Source organism: Adiantum capillus-veneris, chromosome 17 (assembly GCF_014529385.1).
Source record: "Adiantum capillus-veneris isolate H3 chromosome 17, ASM1452938v2, whole genome shotgun sequence".
Classification (NCBI taxonomy): Eukaryota; Viridiplantae; Streptophyta; class Polypodiopsida; order Polypodiales; family Pteridaceae; genus Adiantum; species Adiantum capillus-veneris.
The window spans coordinates 115,295,728-115,323,517 of NC_140947.1; the positions used below are offsets into that span (position 1 = coordinate 115,295,728).

Here is a 27,790-nt window from a genome sequence, read left to right on the forward strand (position 1 = left end):
TTCAAAAATTCACAGCTTTTTGTTAGTGTAATTTTTGGCTTCTTTGAACTGCCAGCTTCTTCTGCAGTTGCTTTCCTTTTCAGGTTGGCCAAAATGGTTTGGCTGTATGTTTCCTCGTCGTCTGAGGACAGTTCAATGTTCTTTGGTTTAGAAATTGGCTTCTCACTCCAAGCCTTCTTTAGCTACTCATCAACATCTGCTGCAGTAGCCCAATACAGGAATTGCCAAAGATACCAGGCTTTGAAAAATGTTTGAGATTTTAGCTTGGCAGTTTGCTGGAGTACATTGTGCGAGAGATTTGGCAAAGATTAATAGGAGCCTGTGGATCCAAAATCTGCGCCAACAGCATAGCAAACAATTTTTCGGATACATACGTTGGGTTGTTCTTAAGGCTTACTGCTTTGGCTACAAACCTGTAAGTAGTGGAAGCTTCCAATCCTACTACTAGAACTCCTTGAGTACCTACATTGCGCTTCCGTCTAGCCGTTTCATCCTCCTTTAGAGCAATACTTATTTGCTGCGCAGTCGCCACAGAAGGTTTGGGCTCATTGGGCATCCGGAATGCAAATGCTATGGCTTCTGCTGTTACTGATACCTTCCTTCCATTTACCATTGTTACCATATACATGTGGTAGTGATGTGTGTGAACACACTAGGACCGCCGGGGCATTTTTTCCCTCTTTAGGAGGTTTTTTCCCCCGTGCATTGTATATACGCCCATCACTCTAGGGCTATCTATCTTTCCATTGCACACTAAGTAACACACTCTCTATTGTGTGCCTTGAGCTTCCTTCGTCTTCTCCAAGCTGTGTGTGTTTCTCTGCAACCCTAATTCCAACAATTGGTATCAGAGCAGGTCACGTCCTCCCGGGCTTAGTCGCCAGCTGCTCCAGCACACGCCTGCTCACTTTCTCCGATTTCAGTGAACTTTGGCAAGCGTTCGCAGGTCAACAAATATTTTGGGATAGCTCGAAGAGCTTGGTCTGCTCAGAATTTTGATTTGGGCTCATTTCGGCCTCCGTTTCCACTACGGGCAGTACTGCACAGGTTATTTCGTCATTTTGTGCAGATTTTTTGTCAGTGCCGTTTTCTGCATAACAGGTGTCTTATAGTCTTCTACGGTTTGTGCTATATAGCACAAGTTGTTCCCGCTCCATTTCTCCTATTTTCGGGCAGTTTTCACATCAGGTGCAGCATTTACCATGGCTGACAACAACAACACAGATGTGTTCAAGATGTTTGCTGCTGAGGACAGGTTGGATGGAGACAACTACCCTATGTGGGCTTATATGATGCAACACGTTCTTGTGTCAAAAGGTGTCTGGAACATTGTGCAGGGCATTGATGTATGTCCTGGTTCTGAAGATGTAGGCGATATTGAGGATGTTGCAGGTCTTGCTGCAAGGATTGCAGCTGTTAGAGTTGTTTTGCCTACAGCAGAACAAGCTCGTTGGGATGTTAAGGATGCGCAGGCTCATGCATTGATTGCGTTGTCTGTGAAGCGCACCATTATTCCTCACATCCGTTCAGCAAAATCTGCAAAACAGGCTTGGGATATTCTAGCAGGTCTTTATGCAAGCAGCAATGAGGCTAAAATTGCTTTGCTGCGTAAAGAGCTAGAGTCGAAGATTATGCATGAGGAAGATGATATGGACACTTTCCTTGCTAGTGTCAGGATATCAATGAGCAACTCATTTCTGCAGGTGAAGTCATTTCTGACAGTTCCCTTGTGCAGACTGTTCTTGATGCCTTACCAGATTCCTACCAGACTTTTGCTAGTACTTGGAGACTGATGACCCAAGGAAATCCTGAAGTTGTCAAGTTTGATGCATTATGCACATTGCTGTTGCAAGAGTCACTTTCTAGAAAAAACAGGACTAGGCAGCGTGCAGTTGAACAGGCTTTTATTGCTTCTCAAAGAAAGGGTGGTAACAGTAATGCAGCCACTTGTTATGGTTCTGCTGCGAGTGGCAAAAATTCTGTTCCTAATGCTTCTGCTGGCAGCACTTCGTCTGGCAATTCTGGTGATAAGGGCAAAAAGAAGATGAGTTGCCATTATTGTAAAGCCAATGATCACTTGATCAAGTCGTGTCCTAAGTTGAAGGCCAAAGAGGCTAAGAAGAAAGAGGGTGGTTCCACTGCAAATGCTGGTTCCACTACAAATGTAGCCATTGTTGAGTCTTCTGTGAAAGGAGATTGTGATGCTGAAGTTGATGCAGAATGGGCTTTTAGCGCAGAGTGCACTTACAATCCTGCTGTCCATGATGCATGCTTGTCAGTTGCTGTAGATTCACATGTGTGGTATTTCGACAGTGGTGCTACAAAGCACATTACCTCACATCGTGAATTGTTTACCTCTCTCGAGTCTGTCCCTCATGGGAATTCAGTCACTTGTGCCAACAACGCCTCTTATCCAGTTCAGGGAGTTGGAAAGATTGTGCTCACTGCTGCTAATGGCAGTTCCTTCACACTTGTTGATGCACTTTATGTACCTGGGATCAAGAAGAATCTATTGTCTGTATCCGCACTTGCTAGACTTGGACTTGTAGTCAAATTTGTGGATGACAGATGTACAGTTCATGATCTCAGTTTTGGTGATGAAATTGTTGCATCTGGGCTTTTGTGCCGTGGGCTGTATAAGCTCACTTTGTATGACAAGTGTGGACAAAATTTTGCAAATGCTGTTGCAGATTCAAGGGCTATTTCAGATGCAAAACTTTGGCATGCACGTTTTGGTCATCTGAATTTTGCTAGTTTGCTGCGTTTGCAGAAATCTGATATGGTTGCTTCTTTGCCGCCTCTTGAAGCACCTATCAAACATGTTTGTGAAGGCTGTATTCTGGGTAAAATGCAGCGTTCTAAGTTTCCAAAGGATGGTTCAGTTAGGGCCACATGCAAGTTACAGCTTGTGCATAGTGATGTTTGTGGGCCCATGCAAACTCCGTCCTTGGGCAATTACCTGTACTTCGTGACTTTCATTGATGATTACTCCAGGCATGCATGGGTATTTCCGCTTAAAGCAAAGTCCGAAGTTTTTATGTGCTTCAAACAATTTTTGGCTATGGCTGAAAATGTCTCAAAATGTACTATGGGCACCCTCCGTTCCGATCGAGGGGGGGAGTATATGTCTCATGAATTTAATGCATTTCTGGCTAGTCGTGGGATAAAACACCAATGTACAGTGCCTTATACACCTCAGCAAAATGGTGTTGCTGAGAGGAAAAACAGGTCACTAACGGAAATGGCACGATGTATGGTCAAAAGTCAAGCTTTGCCGCATTCTTTTTGGCTTGAGGCCATCATGTGTGCCACTTATGTACTTAACAGGTGTCCTACGAAAGCTTTGCAGTCTATTACTCCATATGAAGCATGGCATGATAGAAAACCTTTTATTGAGCACATGCGTGTTTTTGGCTGTTTGGCATATGCTTTGGTGCCACAAGTGCAGCGCAAAAAATTGGATGATAAGGCTGTCAAATGTATTTTTGTTGGTTATAGTGCTGAAAGCAAAGGTTACAGGTTGTATCATCCGCAAACAAAACGTATTTTGGTTTCACGGGATGTAGTGTTTGTGGAAGATTCTGTTCAACCCTTGCTGTCATGTACTAGAGACAGTAATGTAAGCTCACAGGACATTTATGACACTTTGTTGCCTCTTTTCAGTGGTGGAAATACGAATGTAAGTTCCAATGAGGCAAATGTACAGCCTATGGGGGTTTCTGAAAATGTTTTAGAACAGCCTATTACTGATGCAGATGTACATGATGTACTTGATGAGGAAAGGGCTGAAAATGAGCAGGCTAGAGGTATGCCAAAATGGCTGGTGCACACTTTGCGTGACAGTAAATTGGATGCACCTTTATCTAGTCGTACTCGTTCAGGCTCTCGCCATGCATCTTATGCATCAGATTGTTATGCTTTGGCTGTATCTAGTTTACATGATGTTGAGGAGCCTCTGTCTTTTGATGAAGCACAGAATTCAGAAAATTGGATTGCTGCCATGAAATCAGAATATGATGCACTTATAGAGAATGACACATGGACTTTATGTGATTTGCCTCCTGGAAAAAAGGCCATTGGTACGAAGTGGGTTTACAAGTTGAAACGCAAGCCGGATGGTGAGATCGATCGCCATAAGGCTCGACTTGTTGCAAAGGGTTATGCACAACAAAAAGGCATAGATTATGAAGAGACTTTTGCTCCCACTTGTCGTATGACTACTGTGCGTTTTCTATGTGCATTGGCAGCTCATTTTGGTTGGGATGTACATCAATCAGACATTGTTACTGCTTTCTTGAATGGTGACATATTTGAGGAAGTTTATGTAACGCAGCCTCGCGGTTTTGTCATAAAAGGACAAGAGGACAAAGTGTGCAAATGTAAGAAGGCTTTGTATGGGTTGAAGCAATCTCCTCGTGCTTGGTATGAGAAAGCTGACACTCATTTGGTTAAACAAGGCTTTCGTAACAGTCCAACAGAAAGCACATTGTATGTAAAGCGTGAGGATGATGTATTTCTCATTGTGGTTCTTTATGTTGATGATTTGCTGATCACTGGACCAAATGAGAGACATATTGCTGAATTTAAGGCTGATTTGAATGCTACTTTCAAGATGAAAGATTTGGGGCTGTTGCATCATTACTTGGGTATACAGTTTAAGCAGTGTGATGGTGGTATTGCCTTGTGTCAGAAAAGTTACATAGAGACATTGCTATGTAAGTTTGGACTTGAGGATTGCAAACCTATTGCCACTCCCATGGAAACAGGTTTGAAGTTGAGTCTACATGATGCTGGCGATCCTGCTGATGTCACTCTTTACCAAACTGCTGTTGGCTGCCTCATTTATGTATGCAACACGAGGCCAGATATTCAGTTTGTAGTCTCGCAGGTCAGCAGATTTATGCATAGCCCAGGGTCTAAGCATTGGCAGGCTGTCAAGAGGATTTTCCGCTACCTTAGTGGCACTTTACATCTTGGCTTGTTTTATCCCAAGGGGGGATCATTGCCGCCAGACTTACATGCTTTTTCGGACTCAGATTGGGCTGGTTGTTTTGACACGCGAGTGTCCACAAGTGGTTTTTGTTTCATGCTTGGCAGTTCATGTATATCATGGTTGAGCAAGAAGCAACCTACTGTGGCCACTTCGAGTTGTGAGGCTGAGTACAGGGCAGTCTTCACAGCTACGGTTGAGTGTGTATGGCTCAGACGCCTTATGGCTGACTTGGGTGTTGGACAGGACACTGCCAACACTATCTACACTGACAGTCAGAGCGCATTGGCAGTTGCGAGGAACCCAGTTTTTCATGCTCGCACAAAGCACATTGAGGTGCATTACCACTATGTCAGGGAGAGGCTCTCAGCAGGAGAGATCAGCTTGGCTTATGTGCCAACACAGGACAACCTTGCAGATCTTTTCACAAAGGCATTGTCTCGTGAGAAGCTTGAAGCTTTCCGCAAAGCTTTGGGCTTACTCCCCTTTGTGGACTGATCCTGTCCTCAGGGCATGGCACTTCCCTTTACTCATGTGCCAGCTCTCGTTCACCGCATCACTCCAGGGGGGATTTGTTACCATATACATGTGGTAGTGATGTGTGTGAACACACTAGGACCGCCGGGGCATTTTTTCCCTCTTTAGGAGGTTTTTTCCCCCGTGCATTGTATATACGCCCATCACTCAGGGCTATCTATCTTTCCATTGCACACTAAGTAACACACTCTCTATTGTGTGCCTTGAGCTTCCTTCGTCTTCTCCAAGCTGTGTGTGTTTCTCTGCAACCCTAATTCCAACAACCATGGCACTGCCATTCTCAGCGTCGAAGGAATCAAGAACTTGCTTGATGATGTCTGCATCAAAAGAAATACTTGTGGCTTGCAATACAACTCGAAGATCCCACAGTTTTAGCAGAGCCATTGCTTGATCAATAAATACATACCGCCGGATTTTACTGTACGGGATAACAGGAAGGCTTGCCTTTGCCTCAACAACTATGGCCTGGGTTTCCTCAAGAGATTCCTGCATCTTCTCTGAGCGTTTCCTTCTACCCATACACTGTGAGGTTGATGACGATGAAACACGCGAAGGAGAAGATGACTTAGTTGTCATGTCGAGGCCATTTCCTGGTGTCACTGGCAAGACCATCTGACAGTCAACTGTCTCATCAGAGGTCGAAGTTTGCGGCTGCAGCGAAGAAACCTCGGAGCTTGGCGATGGCGAATGATTAACAGGAGGGAAACGTCGCGCAGGGGATTTTTGAGAAAAAATGCTAACTCTCTTGACTGTTATACGCGTTCGAGCCAAAAAAGCTCCACCACTCGCCGCTCCTAGACTTTTGTGTGTCGTTGCTGTTGTGGGGCATACATGCATTGGACAAGATTGCGACCCATCCTTGAAATGATTAGCACTGTCGTGCCATTTGACCGTTGGGCGCTTAAAAATTGGAAAGTGTATCCATACTGGTACTGGACTGATTTCCAGTCTGGCTTGACCATACTGGTACTGATTCTAAGGTCAGCCTAATCTAGTCCGTCTGGTACTAGTTCTGAACCTGGAACTGGTTGTACATGAACAAGTGCAAAAATGTCTGATTTCGGTATCTCTTGATCAACAACCTCCAGTTCCTTTGTACCTTGTTCCGGCTCAGTTTCTCTGGTCTCTGAATAATAAAGCTTGATCTTTGCTCCATTATATACTCCTGGCAACATCAACCTTGATAAATCTTTGAGTCTGACTGTGCCATTGGAGAAGGCCCAGTCTACCTCAAAAGGTCCTTCCCAAGCAATTTTCAAGTTCTGCTTCTTTGGACCCAGTCTAGACTGATATAGAAGCACTAAGTCTCCTTTGTGGAATTCTCGAACTTTAATTCGGCGATCATGCAAGTGTTTCCTTCGTTGTTGAACAATGTATTGATCCAATATAGCCCTTTGCCTGAGTTCATCCAATTGCATCAGTTCATGCAGCCTCTTCTTAAGATTATGGTTGAAGTCTAATCCATACTTCACAGCCATTCTCAGACTGGGGATTACAAACTCCATAGGAACCACAGCTTCAGTACCATACACCATTCTGAATGGTGTCATTCCAGTAGTTACCTTATAAGCTGTCCTATAAGCCCATAGAGGAGTCTGAAGTTTCAAATCCCACTGGTCTGGTTTCTTTTGCACCACCTTAGTGAGAATAGTATTTATTGTCTTATTGCTACTTTCAGCTTGTCCATTGCATCTGGGATATTAAGGAGTAGATTTCCGATGCTTGACTGAAAGTATATGCAGTAGGATTTACATAGTGTCATTGATAAAATGTGTTCCTTGATCGGTCACAATCTCTACTGGACATCCATATCGGCAGACAATATTCTCAAACAGAAACCTTGCAGTTGACTTGGCTGTTGTCAGGAAGAGCCTTAGCTTCAACCCACTTGGTAACATAACAAGTAGCCATTACTATGTACTTGTTCATCCTGGGAGTCACCTTCTTAAAAGGTCCCATAAAATCTAGTCCCCATTTCATGAATACTCCCAGTGGTTGTATTGGCATTAAGGGAGTCATATTTGCAGCTGTTGGTAGGCCCATTCTTTGGCATATTCCACAAGTTTTACAAAAACTTATGACATCATCAATCAGTGTTTGCCACCACAGACCAGCTTGCAGAATCTTATTGTAGGTTACTTCGCTGGAAAAGTATCCACCAGACTCACCATTATGAGCTTCTGAAATCACTTGCATTCTTCCTTCCATAGGGACACATCGTCGAAGTACACCGTCCACACCCAGTCTATAGAGTAATCCTTCTATGATTGTAAATTTTAGGCTTTTTATGATCAGAGATTTCTTCTGATTCTACTTCCAACCCTCTGGAAAGGCACCTTGGGAAAGGAATTGAAAAATATCATACCATTCAGGAACCACTGATTCTTCTTCCTCTAACTGAAATAAATAAGCATCTACTGGCATCATTCCTCGCCTGTTTGTATTCGCGAGAGTAAATGAGAAATATTTTTTTTATGCCCTGTCACATATTCATAGGAAATATCAAAGTGACTAAGTTTGTAAGACTATCGGAAAATGCGGGTGTTACCCACTTTTCCAGCATTTTTCTGTTCTAAAAACTTTCCAAAGTGCTTAAGGTCACTGCGAAGTGTGAATGGGATTCCCATTAAAAATAAGCGGAAAGCCAAAACTGAATTTACTCCTGCAAGCAGTTCTCGCTGAATTGAATGATACGTGACCTCCGAATTTTTGAAACGTCCAGACGCCCATCGACATATGACAGGGCCATTCTCTGTTTCCTCACAGAGGATACCACCCCAAGCTTCTTCAGATGCGTCTGAGTATACCACTAAAGGTTTATCAGAGAGAATTTGTAGTGGTGGTAAATGAGTACAGACTTTCTTTATTTGTTGAGCTACCTTTGTCACTTGGTCAGTCCAGAAGAACTGAGTGCTGTGTTCTAGTTCCTTAAAGATGAGCAAATATTTAGCCAAATGAGGATACTGGGGGGCTATCCATTGTAAGAAGCCAACAAGGCGCGTAATACTCAAGAAAACATAAACACAGACAAGCTCAAGAATTAATACTCTTCTTAGCAAAGATGAGGCGCAAATGTATACAGATGAACAGACACAGTTCAAAGACCTTACGAACACAGGTGAGCAAGATAGAAATTAGTAAACTTTTGCTTATATTGCTTTCATGGATAGAACAGAGTTACAAGGTTAAGGCTAGTGATGGCTAATACAACAGAGCTTCTCAGAACACTAGATGGAAGGCTTATTCCCAGACGCCCTTCTATGAACAAAACCCTTCTTTATATACATGAGGGAGGTTGGGCGTTCATCGACGCGTGGAAATATAATTCCGATATTATTGATAGTGGAATACAGCTGTCTTTGTGGAATACAACTGTCTTAGTGCTTGCATAAAGTGGGTAGGTGCAATACATTTGTCAAAAAGGTAACAGTAGTACAACTTGGTAGAAAGGAAGTGGACATTATTCGTATGGACATACATATTCCTGCCGAAAGTAGATGCTGCCGAAAGTAGATGAGTTGAGCTGTCACTAGTGTTGAGTTGTCAAAAGTGGATGAGTTGAGCTGTCACTAGTGTTGAGCTGTTACTGTCATCATTCCTCCCCTGTTTTTATTCCCGAGAGTAAATCAACAATATTATTTTTATGACCTGGCACATATTCATAGGAAATATCAAAGTGACTAAGTTTGTAAGACCATCGGAAAATGCGGGTGTTACCCACTTTTCCAGCATTTTTCTCTTCTAAAAACTTTCCAAAGTGCTTAAGGTCACTGCGAAGTGTGAATGGGATTCCCATTAAAAATAAGCGGAAAGCCAAAACTGAATTTACTCCTGCAAGCAGTTCTCGCTGAATTGAATGATACTTGACCTCCGGATCTTGGAAAGGTCTAGACGCCATCGACAGATGACAGGGCCATTCTCTGTTTCCTCACAGAGGATACCACCCCAAGCTTCCTTAGATGCGTCAGAGTATACCACTAAAGGTTTATCAGAGGGAATTTGTAGTGGTGGTAAATGACTACAGACCTTCTTTATTTGTTGAACTGCCTTTGTCATTTGGTCAGTCCAGAAGAACTGAGTGCTGCGTTCCAGTTCCTTAAAGATGAGCAAATCTTTAGCCAAATGAGGATACTGAGGGGCTATCCATTGCAAGCAGCCAACAAAAGACTGGAGCTGTTTCTTTTCAGTAAAAACCTCAGGAAAACTTTGTAGTTTATTAAGGACATGAGGTTGCATTTTGATACATCCTGAGAAAATCTCCACTCCTAGAAAAGCTACCTGAGATTGACAAAGCGCAATCTTCTTTAAGCTCAGAACAAGTCCAGTGTTTTGCAGTTTCTTTAAGAACAGATGTAAATGTTTGACATGGCTATTGACATCTTTGGAATATACCAAAATATCGTCAATATACAAAAGTAGGAATTCCCTGCAATCTGCAAAAATGATTTCAATCCTTTCTTGGCATAGAGAGGAAGCAGGTTTAATGCCCATGGGTAGAACATTCCACTCAAACATTCCTTGCGGCACTATAAAACTAGTTTTGTGCCTGTCAGGTGGATGTATTTTAAATTGCCAAAAACCACTTTTGAGTTCAAATTTAGAGAATACTTTACAGCTCTTGATTCTTCGAAGCAGATCATCCTTAAGTGGTAGAGGAAACCTGTGTGGCTCAAGCCAATCATTAATCGGCTTGTAATTGATTACAAGTCGCTTTTTTCCTCTTTTCTGTTCAGAGTGGTTATTGACATAAAATGCATGGCAAGCAAAAGCATTGTTACTGGGAGAAATTAATCCATTCTTTAGCAATTGTCCAATTTCTTCATTGCAAAGTTTGGTATCCTCTAAAGACATGCCTGGATGGGTTGCTTTCAGTCATGTAGTAGGAGGGTTTCCAGGGAGAGACACCTAGTACTCTTCTCTATCCCAAAATTCCAAGGGGTTGTCACTAGTATGTAGTGTAAGCAATTCTTTGATTGCTTCCAATTCCTTGGCATACTTACTTCGTTCTGATAGAAACCGTTGTTGAAATCTTTCTTCTTTCTCAGGATTAGGGAGAGTTGGAATGATCCCCCCTAGAAGAAGAGCACCTCGAGGTTTAGTACTTACCTGACGAACAACATCTCGAACAGAAAATTGTATGGAGAGATCACGTAGAACTTAAAAAGGTGTTATCTGAGAGACTAGATCTGCGCCAAGAGTAAGATCAGTATTTGGATGAGGGTGCAGATATAGTGTAATGAGAAACTTGACTGTCCCAATAGCAATCTTACAAGATACAACCTTTTGAAATCGGCCTCTGGTATTATTGGCATAAGAAACTGTGATACTAGAAGGTAGTAATTCAACCAAATGAGATGGAACCAAGGCTTGGTTAATATAAGACATAACCGATCCGGAATCCCATAATGCATGAACATGAAATGATGGGATGTGAGGAAATTTAATCCAAACCTCAGAGTAGAATGCCGGTAGCAACCTGATTCATTGCTACTAAGTCATTGAGATTAGTGGCCATAGCATAAGTCTGATCCAGTTTGGCTTCAATAGAGGCTAACTGAGATTCCATGGAGGTTAAGCACTGGCTTAATCCTTTACATTCTAGATGCACCATTTGGATAGCATCTAGGATAGCCTTGTCATTCTTACTGCATACCTGTATGAAATCTGTTGCATACTCCATAGGCGAATGGCAATGAGAAGTAGTAGCAGAAGGCTCCATAGGTGGTTGTTGACGGACAGAAGTACAAGCACATGCATATGTAATAGCCCTGGTTGGTTGTCTAGTAGAAGATGGGTGACCACTAGAAGTTGATCTCTGATTCATTTGCTGTTTCCATTCTGGTTGATTGACAATGTCGGCAGTTTGTTCGACCATACTTCGGAATAAGGGCAATGGATGATACCTTTTTTGTTCCTTCTTTGACATATTCATTTTCATAGGCCTAGAATCCTTATACCATATGTCTGATTCTTCACTTGTACTGGTTGTGACTTCGTCTGTAGAAGAAGAATCATATCTAGCATTTCTGGGAAAAGGATAAGGTTTCCTTACCATGTTGGACATTTTTGTGAAGCTGTCATTGGCTAATCTGTCGTAGAAAAACACAGGTTCTTCAGAAGGGGTAGACTCTGAGCTCGATTCTTCAGTAGAAGAGTCGGATTCATCCCAGTCATATAATGAGTATTGCCTGATAGGGAAGTCCTTCTTTTGTAGGACATTGCAATAAATGACTTCATACTCATACTTGTCTTTTAACACAGCATTTCCAAATTTTTTCTTCCTCTTTGGGCAATTGGGAGCAATGTGACCAGGTTTACCACAAATGTAGCATTTTACCTGTTGTCTTTCTTCCTTGTTGAGCTTTGTCTTCTTTCTAACTACCTTGTACTTTTTGCCAAACTTATTTCGGTGTGGTTTGACTTTGCACTTGCATTCTTCAGCCTGCCTGCATCCGAACTGTTGGGCTTTAGTTTCCTTGGTGCAGAAGCTGGAGTTGAATCCTTTGACCTGTTTGATGTCACGCTTGACTCTCAATGGAGCACAGTCAAGATCAGTAACTTCATTGATGAAAGAATTGATTTGGGCAAGAGAGATGTTTTCATCAATATGCAATCCAGCAGCTTTAATTCTTTCCTTAATCAGATTTGCAAAAGATTCAGGAAAAGAATTTACATAGTATTGCTTGTACTCAGTCTTAAAGTAGCCACCTGGAAACTGGTACATTAGCTGGGTCATATGCTGCTGATTTTTCTTTATCTACGTAAGATCACAGAGCTTACTGCGAAATAAGGCCTCTATGTTGTGATCTTGGCTCTTGGTGGTAGATCCTCGGAATTGCATGACTAGAGCAGCAAAGAACAAAGATATTACATTATCAAAGTTTTCTCAGCCTTCAGGTCCTCCCTGCATTATATAAGTTTTACTTTCAACACTCAAATCGTCCCACCATGCTCTCAACATACGTTGAAATCCAGCCACAATCATAGAGACAGATTGTCTCTGAGTTAACTCCTTATACAAGATGCCATAGTGAGCAGAATTATATATAAATTCAAATAGTTTCCAGATCTCTTCCTGTGTAAGACCATCTATATATCAAGAATGGTCATATCCCCAATCTTACTTACCCCTTTTAAGCTAGTAGAGGAAGAGGTGGGCGATTCTACCTTTATCTTTTTGGTCTCTCTACTGACAGGGTTCATAATTCTGGTTTCTTCATCTGTGCTGATAACTGATTCATCTTCAGAAGATGCTGTCAGGTCTAAATATCTGTGGTATCTGCATATCTATTTCATCTAACTCTATGTCATCATATTTGACACAAGAGTCATCTTGTAGGACAATCCAAACAATTTCTTCAGGCAAAATGTTACGAATTTCTTCTCCTAGTTGCTGCCTTTGTACCCATGTCTGTATCTGTGCATTTTTCCCCCAATGAAGATTAGGATCAAAGCCATCAACGAGATCCTCGTCAATAAATGGAGACATGTGAGGTGGAAACTGATCGACAGATTCAATTGCTAACTCCTATTGAACTGCAGAAAACACTCTTGGTAATGTTTTGTCTTCACTAGTACCACCAAAAGTGATAATTGGTTGTTGTTGAAGCTTAGATTGAGGAATGAATACTAGTCTAGCAAGAGACAGAGGTGAAGTGAAGATTTCTAGCTTAGATAATACCTGGTATTGCAAAGCAGCTAGTTCTTTGATGGCATTGGTATGCCAATTGGAAGCATCCTCTAGTGGTTGCAACCTTGAATTCGGAGAAGGCAAGATGTATGGTTGACTGGTTGACATGTCTTTATCATTGATTGCCTCCTTGGTGAGACATTCAATACCATTGATAGCAAAGTCAGTGGCAATTATTCTGTTGCAAAGCTTGCGTCTTAACAGACCTTCAAAATCTTTGTAGGTCTCTGGATGTATACACATTAGCTTTGGACGACCTTTACTTGAAGACACTGCAGAGCTAGTTGATGCAGCCTCATATTGAGGTGGAGCAAGAACAAAAGCAAGTTCTCGCCTTGACTTTGATTTACCTGGAACTTTGTACTGGTCTGTTCAGGCTAAACACTTAATCCTCATAGGTTCAGGGTGATGAACTTCATTCATGAGAGTCTTGGAAATATTTAATTTCCATTCAGCAAGAAATTGAACTTCCTGCCACTCTATCATTTCAGGTAGAGTACCCAAAGTAGTTTCATCTACTTTCATGACTATATTCTGTCCTTTAGATGATTTTGAATCTTGTAAATATCCAGGATTATAGACAGAAGGGATGCACGTAGTCACTGTGCAAACAATCATCCTATAGGCTATCTGTAGGTGATCAGCATTATTCTTCATGTCAAGACCATTTGTCTTGATCAATAAAGATACTACTTCATTGAATTATCTATCAGATAGGTTGCAGGGGAAATTAGGGAAGCATTCTATATATATAGGACCATTGGACATGCTTCCTTGTAAGATGCTGATTGTTTGATCATTAAAATTCTTGTGTCTAGTGTCTAGTAAAGCTCCTATACAAGACACATTCAGACCCTTACGGAAGAGAGGTATTATACCTACTGCTATATACCCTATATGCACAAACTGGTGGTTTCTTTTTAAAGCCTTTTCTCTGAATTCTGCTAGCTCTTCGAACAGATGGATGACATGATCATCATTATCACTGTCCTTGATGCTAAGCTTTCCATGAGTCTCATGGTACAAAGTATTTGCTGATAAAGAAAAGAGTTTGTTGTGTCTATATACCTGTTTAGCAATTACTGCGGGTAAACTCCATCTAGCTTGAGGAGTAGATTCCTCAACTTCGATACTGTCTGTGAGCAGCTTCTTGAATGAAGAGATAATCATGGCCATTGCTGGAGGAAGGTTGGGAGGTAGAGGTTTCTTCGGTGTAACTTGATAGCCGAGCTTGAATTGAAATTCTCTAGGTAACCTTATGAATGTCTGCGTCTAAACGGCTCCTTGCCTAAGCGACTGCGACTCTTAAGGTTTACTAATTTCAATGATGATGCTCTTGGCGAATCGAGTAAGTTACTTGGTAAGAGAAGAAACTATTACTTTCCTTTTTCATACAGAAACGATAAATGACTGGCTCTGATACCAATTAGATAGCGCGGAATACTCAGGAAAATATAAACACAGACAAGCTCAGGAATTAATACTCTTCTTAGCAAAGATGAGGCGCAAATGTATACAGATGAACAGACACAGTTCAAGGACCTTACTAACACAATTGAGCAAGATAGAAATTAGTAAACTGCTACTTATATTGCTTTCATGGATAGAACAGAGTTACAAGGTTAAGGCTAGTGATGGCTAATACAACAGAGCTTCTCAGAACACTAGATAGAAGGCTTATTCCCAGACGCCCTTCTATGAACAAAACCCTTCTTTATATACATGAGGGAGGTTGGGCGTTCGTCGACGCGTGGAAAGATAATGCGGATATTATTGATAGTGGAATACAACTGTCTTTGTGGAATACAACTGTCTTAGTGCTTGCATAAAGTGGGTAGGTGCAATACATTTGTCAAAAAGGTAACAATAGTACAACTTGTTAGAAAGGAAGTGGACATTATTCGTATGTACATACATATTCCTGTCGAAAGTAGATGCTGCCGAAAATACCAAACTCTGCAATGAAGAAATTGGACAGTTGCTAAAGAATGGATTAATTTCTCCTAGTAACAATGCTTTTGCTTGCCAGGCATTTTATGTCAATAACCACTCTGATTAGAAAAGAGGAAAAAATAAACTTGTAATCAATTACAAGCCGATTAATGATTGGCTTGAGCCACGCAGGTTTCCTCTACCACTTAAGGATGATATGCTTTGAAGAATCAAGAGCTGTAAATTATTCTCTAAATTCAATCTCAAAAGTGGTTTTTGGCAATTTAAAATACATCCAGCTAACAGGCACAAAACTAGTTTTATAGTGCCACAAGGAATGTTTGAGTGGAATGTTCTACCCATGGGCATTGATGGGGGCTTTTCAGAAGCCAAGCTCCCATACCCCTCTTCTCTCGTCCCCACCCCATGAAAACCTCCTCTTAGGGAGGGAGTGATAAAAGGCATTGAAAAGTAAGGAAAAAATAAAGTATGATTATGTAAATATATGAGAAAGGTAAAATAGGCCACCTCATGCCTGCGGGGCAGCCCATCCCCACCTTGCCTCCTTTTTCTTCACTAATGCCCCGCCGTGTGTCCCTTTTTCTCTCCTCCACTCAAAAGGTCAACCCCCTCTCTCTTCCCCTTGTCCTTTCTCCTTTCTCTCTCCCCTCAAGCTACCCCACCTCTCACCAATAATGCATTCTAACTCACCAATAATGCACCCTAACTCACATGCAACTTACCCTATCTTCCAAAATAGTATACCCCACCCCCTCTTTCTCTCTCCTATCATATCCCATGACCCAAATACCCCCCCCTCTCTCTAAAGGGCGCCATGTCTCTTGTATTGTAGCTAAATAACCTCCCCCACACTCACACACACTCAGTTTCACTGAAAAAGGTGCCTACAGACCCATCCCCGCCCGGTGGTTACCTGATTTTTCTTGTGTTCACACACATCTGCACACAGATTCACCTCTGAACACACTCCCCTCTCTCCCCTCTCTCCCCTCTTGTAATTACTTTATTCTCCATGTCACCTCTCACTTTTTTTCATCAACCCATCTCTCTCTCTTAGTCTCTCTCTCATGAGACTGCTGTTCTGGCACATATACACACAGCTAGACAAGTGGGGCCCACAGTCACATGGCCTATGTAGATAATGATTTCTTCATTTCTAAATTCTAGAATTTCTCCCCCCTCCTCCCCTTTATAAAGAGGGGTCACCATCACACTAAAGACACACACAACATCACCAAAGAACACACTATGCACTGTGTGTGCCTAGTGCACACACACACACCCACACCATCACCATCACCGCAATCACCATGCTTGTCTTGAGCATGACCTCTACACCCTTGGCTATGGAAGATGAAGGGCAACTAAATGAAGGATGATGGCCATAATCCTCGTGCGAGTCTTCGCCATCAACTCCCACCTATCCGCCATGTGCTCTACCACTCTCTCCCTTCTCATTCCCCTACCTTATGCTCCCCATTTCATCGCCTAATTCTCTAAATAAAGCTTGAGGTTTTGTGAGTATGTTTTCTTGCAATGTTTTGCCCATGTGAGGTGTGCGGAATCGCCACCTAGTCTTGTGTTTTGGAGTGAGCTTGTGTATGTGTGAAGGGTGTGCGGATTCGCCATCCTTTTGTGATGCCTAAGTACTAAGCCGCTATACCCCCTCCCTCACTCTCTCTCTCTCTCTCTCTCTCTCTCACTTGATCTCATTCCCTTTCCTTTTCATCATTACTCCCAAGCATCCATCTCTCTTGGATGAAAACTTTGTTATGGTGGTGTGTTGTTTGCGTCCTAGCCGCTGAAGCTAGGTGGTGCCCCCTGTTTGCTTTACCATGACAGGCTCGAGGCGCGCCATTCGGTCCCCGGTGTTTTAGAGGCCGTCGGGGTTGGCTTTGCTCCCGTCATTTGGTGCCCCCACTGAGGAGCGCTTTCTAAGACCCTTCAGTTTACAATGCTGAAAGTGACGCCCACTATCAATCATGGATGAATGGCTGAAGGAATTTTCTAACTGGAGGACGGAAGAAGAGGAGACGGAGGCACTAGCTGCCTTCATTGAGGTGCTACTGCCAGACTGCAGTGTCGTTGGAATTCAAGAGGTAAAGTCTCCATCTCGTGTCGCTCGTTCTAACTATAAATTGAGAGCATCAGGTGGGAGGTCGGTGAAGTGCCATCACTGTTGTCAACCAAGGCACACTGTCAATGAGTGCCAACAACGAAGGCAGCGAAAGGGCCGAAGTCATCTACATCGACATTCATCGCAAAAAAGTCATTCACATCAAGGAAGGGAAGCAAACGGTGAGACCTCTTTTCCCTAAAGAAACTACAGTCAAAGTTATAACTCCAAAGTGGCCTAAAGGGGCTGCTCGAGCCAAAGGCAAGGAGAAGATAAGCCAGTCTGGAAACACATGACCCCGAAGGGAGAAGCATCTGGCCAAGCAAGTGCTTCAAGCTCAGAAAGCCGGGTTGTACCCAGTTTGCCAAAGAGGAAGTCATCCGAAGCTAAGCGGCGAAAGGTCGCCTACCGATTTTCACGACGCATGCGAGTGCTACTAATCCACTTCGACAATCCGGAAGAAGAAGTGGTAAGAAGATTCCCATGTCCTAGAGAAGAGTGGTTCGGCTACTGCTCTCGCTGTTTTGGAAAGAGAGTGGAGGATCTTCCTCCTCTCCCTGTACAACTTATCCTGAAGAAGCTCTCTACCACGGGAGAAACCCAATGGGCTGGGGACGAGTTGCAACTGAATGGAGTAGAATTCATGCAACACGCCGACTACGGAAATTACCTGCAATTGTTGTTAGCCAAGAGGCTGGGAGTGGTCAGACGCGTCGCCATCACCCCGTACGTTCTGAGCAATGAAGTAAAGGTAGAGCCCATGAAAGGCGACGACCTCTTGTGGATGTGCCGACTCATCAACACTGGCACGGTAAGAGTATAAGTAAGTATTTCATCCTCTGTGCATGATGGAAAACGGGCCAACGGCATTCCTGTTCAGATTCTTGCAGCATATGCATGTGAATATCTATGTAGATAGGAAAGTCTTCTACCAACAGAAGATTGTATACCTATTCGGTGCGGCGGTACTAGGAGAAATCCTCAATTTCCTGAACCCTATCATTTTTCCCATATTAGATTACCATCATTCCTTTAATGTTTCTATCTTTATCTTGTTTTAACCTATCCACCCACCCTTGTAAAAAAGCTGCTATGAGCCGCACTGTTAATGTAATGTAAAAAAAAAGAAAAAAAGAGGTTTGTAATTTCCTGAGTCACTACCATGGCAAGTGTTTCTTTCCCCACGTTCAGTGGAAAGAAGGGAGAGGATCTCACCACCGACTTTTTGGATGATTTCGACATTGCTTGTATCGTCTCCAACAAAGATGACGATGCTTCACGACTTAGAATTTTTCCTCTACTGATGAAAGTAGAGGCCAAGTCCTAGTATAATGCATTGCCCCATGCCACCAAGAATGCATGGGATGTGTTAATGGCTACTTTTGTAAAGAGGTTTGGTGGAGGCACAACCTCGGAGAGGCTATGGCAGTTACTGACAGAATTAAAGCAGGGAGGCCTGCTGGAGTATGCCACCTACGAGTCCAAATTTGTGGATTTATGGGAGAGATGGGTTGCCTCGCTGGAGGAAGGTGAAGGAGCGCCTAATTTCCTAAAGAAGGACCGTTTCATTGCTGGTCTATGGTCGTTGCTTAGAGAGAAGGTGAAGGGAAGGTTTCCTGCAACATATGAGTTGGCAGTCGAAGTAGCCCGCCTTAAAGACAAGAAGCTACGCATGCAAGCAAGAGTAAACGAGTCAGAGGAAACAAGCTCGATACAACCAACCCCAGTGACTGCAACAGCCAATCATAGAGTCCAACCGCAGAAGACATCAGAAGAGCAAGATCTGCTGAGTCGTATCACCACCCAACTAGAGAGTTTATCTGTGCATCTGGTACAGCAAGGGCATACACCTGGAAGGAACCCAGAACAAGGAAGAGGACAACGAAGGCTAAACCCTAAGTACCAGTGTTACAACTACGGGGAAGATGGCCGTGGAATGTACTACTGCCCACACCCGAGGAGGCGGAATTTCAATAGAGGGGGGAGACAGAATCATATCTCTCCACCAAGAGCAAGACCATCGCCACTCAGGAAACCAATCCCACATGTTCAAATCACACCACCAGCGGTGCAACCACAGCTGGCCACACCAATTCGACACCAGTCACCAATGCAACCACCACCACAATCACCACTTACAATCATCCTACGCCCACCACCAATTGGTACCCGCACACCAAGTATCATTGGTCTTGTAGAAGAGGTCAAGATGAGTGTAACAGAAGAAGGATCAAGTAAGAGGACTATTCAAAGAACTCATGCAGTGGAACAAGAGGTTAAAGAATCAAAAGATGCTACCCAGGTGGGGGAGGTAAGTCAAGAAAATTGTGTTACAAATGTGAGTACATCTTTAACCTTGAATGAAATAGGCACCAAAGCGATGAATCGACAACATTGGGCAGTAAGGATAAGAAGGTGTAAAGTGTTGATTAGGCCTCGTCAGAGTAAGAGGAATGCAAAGGGCATGAAAGATATAAGAGAAGAGGAAGACCAGCCTGCTAGCAAGGCTTTGCAGAAGGTGGGCAACATATCAAGCAAAGGGGAGGGCTTTGAAAACGAAAGCCTGTGCACCAGCATGGACCCAGGACAGTGTAGCAAGCTAAAGGAATCTTGCATCAAGGCAGTTTCACATGAGGACCATAACGAAGAGGTAAGTATGACTCAAGGTTTGGAGTTGGATATTTCTCCAGAGGCTTGGCAGCTGAGCAAGAATTTATTGTGTAGTGTTATAGACTTAGAGATGGGTAATGCCTCTAGTCTACTGAAGGGTGTTATAAACTTGGAGATGGGTAATGCCTCCAATTTATGTGAGGGTGTTTAGAGTAAGTTTGATGATCAATATGCTGCCAACCTTTTAAGGATGTTCCAAACTCCTCCACAACACAGCATTGTGTTTGCACGGGATGCATCAGACCTATCCCTATGGCTAGCCGCTATAACATATAGAGAGAAGATCAGCATGGAGATAAGAGCAAAGGAGCCATGGATAGACAAAAGCCTGATAGAATGCAATAATGAAGACCTCCTTCACAATTTGGTACAATTTTTTACAAATAGTGCATCCTCTCTTTGGAGAAAGGTAAGTGGATTACACTTGTATTTAAGCCGCAAGGTAGGTGGCTTGCTATTAGCATCAGTAAAGGAAGCTGACATGTTTGAGCACACCCAAAAGAAGCATGATATGCTTGCAGTTTTTTCTAGTCATGGCAGTAAGCAGGATTCTGAAGACAACTTGAGCTCACCACACCAACAAGGCGGCCATATATGGTGGATTCTTGGTACACTCTAGGGAATCATAATTTTCAGCTCTGTCTTTGCAGGAGCCAAGATGCTCATTTCCCCTCTCGCTACTGGTGGTTACAAATTTGGTCCAATTTGGCATGCAAATTTTATTGTTCGGACACTGCAGACAATGATCCTATTTTTCACTTGGGATCCAGGAGGACACTGGCACAAAGTTCTGGAAGCCATGGGATTCCCCTTTAATCAACCGACACTATTCCAAGGAACAAGTTATCACTCGGACCTGTTACAGATTCATGCATATCCCAGAAATCTCACCAATGGCCAAATTGAATGGCTAGTTCAGAAGGCAACTCGATATCGGATCCTACAGCTAAGCGGAAGAAGAAACAGAGCTAGAGACATGAATGCCTCTAGCCAAAAGGGGAGGGCTAATGATGGGGGCTTTTCACAAGCCAAGCTCCCATACCCCTCTTCTCTCGTCCCCACCCCATGAAAACCTCCTCTTAGGGAGGGAGTGATAAAAGGCATTGGAAAAGTAAGGAAAAAATAAAGCATGATTATGTAAATATATGAGAAAGGTAAAATAGGCCACCTCATGCCTGCGGGGCAGCCCATCCCCACCTTGCCTCCTTTTTCTTCACTGATGCCCCGCCGTGTGTCCCTTTTCCTCTCCTCCACTAAAAAGGTCAACCCCCTCTCTCTTCCCCTTGTCCTTTCTCCTTTCTCTCTCCCCTCAAGCTACCCCACCTCTCACCAATAATGCATCATAACTCACCAATAATGCACCCTAACTCACATGCAACTTACCCTATCTTCCAAAATAGTATACCCCACCCCCTCTTTCTCTCTCCTATCATATCCCATGACCCAAATACCCCCCCCTCTCTCTAAAGGGCGCCATGTCTCTTGTCTTGTAGCTAAATAACCTCCCCCACACTCACACACACTCAGTTTCACTAAAAAAGGTGCCTACAGACCCATCCCCACCCGGTGGTTACCTGATTTTTCTTGTGTTCACACACATCTGCACACAGATTCACCTCTGAACACACTCCCCTCTCTCCCCTCTTGTAATTACTTTATTCTCCATGTCACCTCTCACTTTTTTTCATCAACCCATCTCTCTCTCTTAGTCTCTCTCTCATGAGACTGCTGTTCTGGCACATATACACACAGCCAGACAAGTGGGGCCCACAGTCACATGGCCTATGTAGAAAATGATTTCTTAGTTTCTAAATTCTAGAATTTCTCCCCCCTCCTCCCCTATATAAAGAGGGGTCACCATCACACTAAAGACACACACAACATCACCAAAGAACACACTATGCACTGTGTGTGCCTAGTGCACACACACACACCCACACCATCACCATCACCATCACCATCACCATCACCATCACCATCACCGCAATCACCATGCTTGTCTTGAGCATGACCTCTACACCCTTGGATATGGAAGATGAAGGGCAACTAAATGAAGGATGATGGCCATAATCCTCGTGCGAGTCTTCGCCATCAACTCCCACCTATCCGCCATGTGCTCTACCACTCTCTCCCTTCTCATTCCCCTACCTTATGCTCCCCATTTTATCGCCTAATTCTCTAAATAAAGCTTGAGGTTTTGTGAGTATGTTTTCTTGCAATGTTTTGCCCATGTGAGGTGTGCGGAATCGCCACCTAGTCTTGTGTTTTGGAGTGAGCTTGTGTATGTGTGAAGGGTGTGCGGATTCGCCATCCTTTTGCGATGCCTAAGTACTAAGCCGCTATACCCCCTCCCTCACTCCCTCTCTCTCTCTCTCTCTCTCTCTCTCTCTCTCCCTCTCACTTGATCTCATTCCATTTCCTTTCCATCATTACTCCCAAGCATCCATCTCTCTTGGATGAAAACTTTGTTATGGTGGTGTGTTGTTTGCGTCCTAGCCGCTGAAGCTAGGTGGTGCCCCCTGTTTGCTTTACCATGACAGGCTCGAGGCGCGCCATTCGGTCCCCGGTGTTTTAGAGGCCGTCGGGGTTCGGGGTTCGCTTTACTCCCGTCAGCATTAAACCTGCTCCCTATCTATGCCAAGAAAGGATTGAAATCATTTTTGCAGATTGCAGGGAATTCCTACTTTTGTATATTGACGATATTTTGGTATATTCCAAAGATGTCAATAGCCATGTCAAACATTTACATCTGTTCTTAAAGAAACTGCAAAACATTGGAATTGTTCTGAGCTTAAAGAAGATTGAGCTTCATCAATCTCAGGTAGCTTTTCTAGGAGTGGAGATTTTCTCGGGATGTATCAAAATGCAACCTCATGTCCTTAATAAACTACAAAGTTTTCCTGAGGTTTTTACTGAAAAGAAGCAGCTCCAGTCTTTTGTTGGCTGCTTGCAATGGATAGCCCCCCAGTATCCTCATTTGGCTAAAGATTTGCTCATCTTTAAGGAACTGGAACGCAACACTCTGTTCTTCTGGACTGACCAAATGAGAAAGGCAGTTCAACAAATAAAGAAGGTCTGTAGTCATTTACCACCACTAAAAATTCCCTCTGATAAACCTTTAGTGGTATACTCAGATGCATATGAAGAAGCTTGGGGTGGTACCCTCTGTGAGGAAACAGAGAATGGCCCTGTCATCTGTCGATGGGCGTTTGGACGTTTCAAAGATCCGGAGGTCAAGTATCATTCAATTCACCGAGAACTGCTTGCAGGAGTAAATTCAGTTTTGGCTTTCCTCTTATTGTTAATGGGAATCCCATTCACACTTCGCAGTGAAAACTCAACACTAGTGAGAGCTCAACTCATCCACTTTTGACAACTCAACACTAGTGACAGCTCAACTCATCTACTTTCGACAGCATCTACTTTCGGATGGAATATGTATGTGCATACGAATAATGTCCAGTTCCTTTCTACCAAGTTGTACTACTGTTACCTTTTTGCAAATGTATTGCACCTACCCACTTTATGCAAGCACTAAGACAATTGTATTCCACAAAGACAACTGTATTCCACTATCAATAATATCAGCATTATCTTTCCACGCATTGACGAACGCCCAACCTACCTTATGTATATAAAGAAGGGTTTTGTTCATAGAAGGGCGTCGGGGAATAAGCCTTCTATCTAGTGTTCTGAGAAGCTTTCTTGTATTAGCCATCACTAGCCTTAACCTTGTAACTCTGTTCTATCCATGAAAGCAATATAAGCAGTAATTTACTTCTTTCTATCTTGCTCACCTGTGTTTGTAAGGTCTTTGAACTGTGTCTGTTCATCTGTATACATTTGCGCCTCATCTTTGCTAAGAAGAGTATTAATTCCTGAGCTTGTCTGTGTTTATATTTTCCTGAGTATTCCGCGCTATCTTATTGGTATCAGAGCCAGTCATTTATGGTTTCTGTATGAAAAAGGAAAGTAATAGTTTCTTCTCTTACCAAGTAACTTACTCGATTCGCCAAGAGCATCATCATTGAAATTAGTAAACCTTAACAGTCGCAGTCGCTTAGGCAAGGAGCCGTTTAGACGCAGACATTCATAAGGTTACCTAGAGAATTTCAATTCAAGCTCGGCTATCAAGTTACACCCGAAGAAACCTCTACCTCCCAACCTTCCTCCAACAATGGCCATGATTATCTCTTCATTCAAGAAGCTGCTCACAGACAATATCTAAGTTGAGGAATCTACTCCTTAAGCTAGATGGAGTTTATTCGCAGTAATTGCTAAACAAGTATATAGACACAACAAACTCTTTTCTTTATCAGCAAATAGTTTGTACCATGAGACTCATGGAAAGCTTAGCATCAAGGACAGTGATAATGATGATCATGTCATCCATCTGTTCGAAGAGCTAGCAGAATTTAGAGAAAAGGCTTTAAAAAGAAACCACCAGTTTGTGCATATAGGGTATATAGCAGTAGGTATAATACCTCTCTTCCGTAAGGGTCTGAATGTGTCTTGTATAGGAGCTTTACTAGACACTAGACACAAGAATTTTAATGATCAAACAATCAACATCTTACAAGGAAGCCTGTCCAATGGTCCTATATATATAGAATTATTCCCTAATTTCCCCTGCAGCCTATCTGATAGATAATTCAATGAAGTAGTATCTTTATTGATCAAGACAAATGGTCTTGACATGAAGAATAATGCTGATCACCTACAGATAGCCTATAGGATGATTGTTCGCACAGTGACTACATGCATCCCTTCTGTCTATAATCCTGGATATTTACAAGATTCAGAATCATCTAAAGGACAGAATATAGTCATGAAAGTAGATGAAACTACTTTGGGTACTCTACCTGAAATGATAAAGTGGCAGGAAGTTCAATTTCCTGTTGAATGGAAATTAAATATTTCCAAGACTCTCATGAATGAAGTTCATCACCCTGAACCTATGAGGATTAAGTGTTTGGCCTCAACAGACCAGTACAAAGTTCTAGGTAAATCAAAGTCAAGGCGAGAACTTGCTTTTGTTCTTGCTCCACCTCAATATGAGGCTGCATCAACTAGCTCTGCAGTGTCTTCAAGTAAAGGTCGTCCAAAGCTAATGTGTATACATCCAGAGACCTACAAAGATTTTGAAGGTTTGTTAAGATGCAAGCTTTGCAACAGAATAATTGCCACTGACTTTGCTATCAATGGTATTGAATGTCTCACCAAGGAGGCAATCAATGATAAAGACATGTCAACCAGTCAACCATACATCTTGCCTTCTCCGAATTCAAGGTTGCAACCACTAGAGGATCCTTCCAATTGTCATACCAATGCCATCAAAAAACTGGCTGCTTTGCAATACCAGGTATTATCTAAGCTAGCAATCTTCACTTCACCTCTGTCTCTTGCTAGACTAGTATTCATTCCTGAATCTAAGCTTCAACAACAACTAGTTATCACTTTTGGTGGTACTAGTGAAGACAAAACATTCCCAAGAATGTTTTCTGTAGTTCAACAGGAGTTAGCAATTGAATCTGTCGATCAATTTCCACCTCACATGTCTCCATTTATTGATGAGGATCTCGCTGATGGCTTTGATCCTAATCTTCGTTGGGGGAAAAATGCACAGATACAGACATGGGTACAAAGGCAGCAACTAGGAGAAGAAATTCGTAACATTTTGCCTGAAGATATTGATTGGATTGTCCTACAAGATGACTCTTGTGTCAAATATGATGACATAGAGTTAGATGAAATGGATATGCAGATACCACAGATATTTAGACCTGACAGCATCTTCTGAAGATGAATCAGTTATCAGCACAGATGAAGAAACCAGAATTATGAACCCTGTCAGTAGAGAGACCAAAAAGATAAAGGTAGAATCGCCCACCTCTTCCTCTACTAGCTTAAAAGGGGTAAGTAAGATTGGGGATATGACCATTCTTGATATATAGATGGTCTTACACAGGAAGAGATCTGGAAACTATTTGAATTTATATATAATTCTGCTCACTATGGCATCTTGTATAAGGAGTTAACTCAGAGACAATCTGTCTCTATGATTGTGGCTGGATTTCAAGGTATGTTGAGAGCATGGTGGGACGATTTGAGTGTTGAAAGTAAAATTTATATAATGCACGGAGGACCTGAAGGCTGAGAAAACTTTGATAATGTAATATCTTTGTTCTTTGCTGCTCTAGTCATGCAATTCCTAGGATCTACCACCAAGATCCAAGATCGCAACAGAGAGGCCTTCTTTCGCAGTAAGCTCTGTGATCTTATGCAGATAAAGAAATATCAGCAGCATATGACCCAACTAGTGTACCAGTTTCCAGGTGGCTACTTTAAGAATGAGTACAAGCAGGACTATGTAAATTCTTTTCCTGAATCTTTTGCAAATCTGATTAAGGAAAGAATTAAAGCTGCTGGATTTCATATTGATGAAAACATCTCTCTTGCCCAAATCAATTCTTTCATCAATGAAGTTACTGATCTTGAATGTGCTCGATTGAGAGTCAAGCGTGACATCAAACAGGTCAAAGGATTCAACTCCAGCTTCTGCACCAAGGAAACTAAAGCCCAACAGTTCGGATGCAGGCAGGCTGAAGAATGCAAGTGCAAAGTCAAACCACACCGAAATAAGTTTGGCAAAAAGTACAAGGTAGTTAGAAAGAAGACAAAGCTCAACAAGGAAGAAAGACAACAGGTAAAATGCTACATTTGTGGTAAACCTGGTCACATTGCTCCCAATTGCCCAAAGAGGAAGAAAAAATTTGGAAATGCTGTGTTAAAAGACAGGTATGAGTATGAAGTCATTTACTGCAATGTCCTACAAAAGAAGGACTTCCCTATCAGGCAATACTCATTATATGACTCGGATGAATCCGACTCTTCTACTGAAGAATCGAGCTCAGAGTCTACCCCTTCTGAAGAACCTGTGTTTTCCGAGGATAGCTTAGCCAATGACAGCTTCACAAAAATGTACAACATGGTAAGGAAACCTTATCCTTTTCCCAGAAATGCTAGATATGATTCTTCTTCTACAGACGAAGTCACAACCAATACAAGTGAAGAATCAGACATATGGCATAAGGATTCTAGGCCTATGAAAATGAATCTGTCAAAGAAGGAACAAAAAAGGTATCATCCATTGCCCTTATTCCGAAGTATGGTCGAACAAACTGCCGACATTGTCAATCAACCAGAATGGAAAAAGTAAATGAATCAGAGATCAACTTCTGGTGGTCACCCACGTTCTACTAGACAACCAACCAGGGCTACTACATATGCATCTGCTTCAAGTTCTGTCCCTTAACAACCACCTATGGAGCCTTCTGCTACTACTGTTCATCGCCATTCGCCTATGGAGTATGCATCAGATTTCATACGGGTATGTAGTAAGAATGACAAGGCTATCCTATATGCTATCCAAATGGTGCATCTAGAATGTAAAGGATTAAACCAGTGCTTACCCTCCATGGAATCTCAGTTAGCCTCTATTGAAGCCAAACTGGATCAGACTTATGCTATTGCCATTAATCTCAATGACTTAGTAGCAATGAATGAGATTGCTACCGAGCCCATTAGTGAATGGGTACCTGATCATATCATCAATTTTTGTGATGTCATTCATTTTGACACCAAATTCAATAGGGCATTCTACTCTGAGGTTTGGATTAAATTTCCTCACATCCCATCATTTCATGGTGATGCATTATGGGATTCCGGATCGGTTATGTCTTATATTAACCAAGCCTTGGTTCCATCTCACTTGGTTGAATTACTACCTTCTGGTATCACAGTTCCTTATGCCAATGATACTAGAGGCCAAATT

At 42.5% G+C, this 27,790-nt stretch overlaps 2 pseudogenes; one reads left to right on the forward strand and one right to left on the reverse strand.

Annotated features, from left to right (window-relative positions):
* Window positions 1–12,413: 12,413 nt before the first annotated feature.
* Window positions 12,414–14,387, reverse strand: LOC147437926 (uncharacterized; annotated as a pseudogene).
* A 9,752-nt stretch (window positions 14,388–24,139) lies between these two features.
* Window positions 24,140–25,756, forward strand: LOC147437927 (uncharacterized; annotated as a pseudogene).
* The last annotated feature ends 2,034 nt before the right edge of the window (window positions 25,757–27,790 follow it).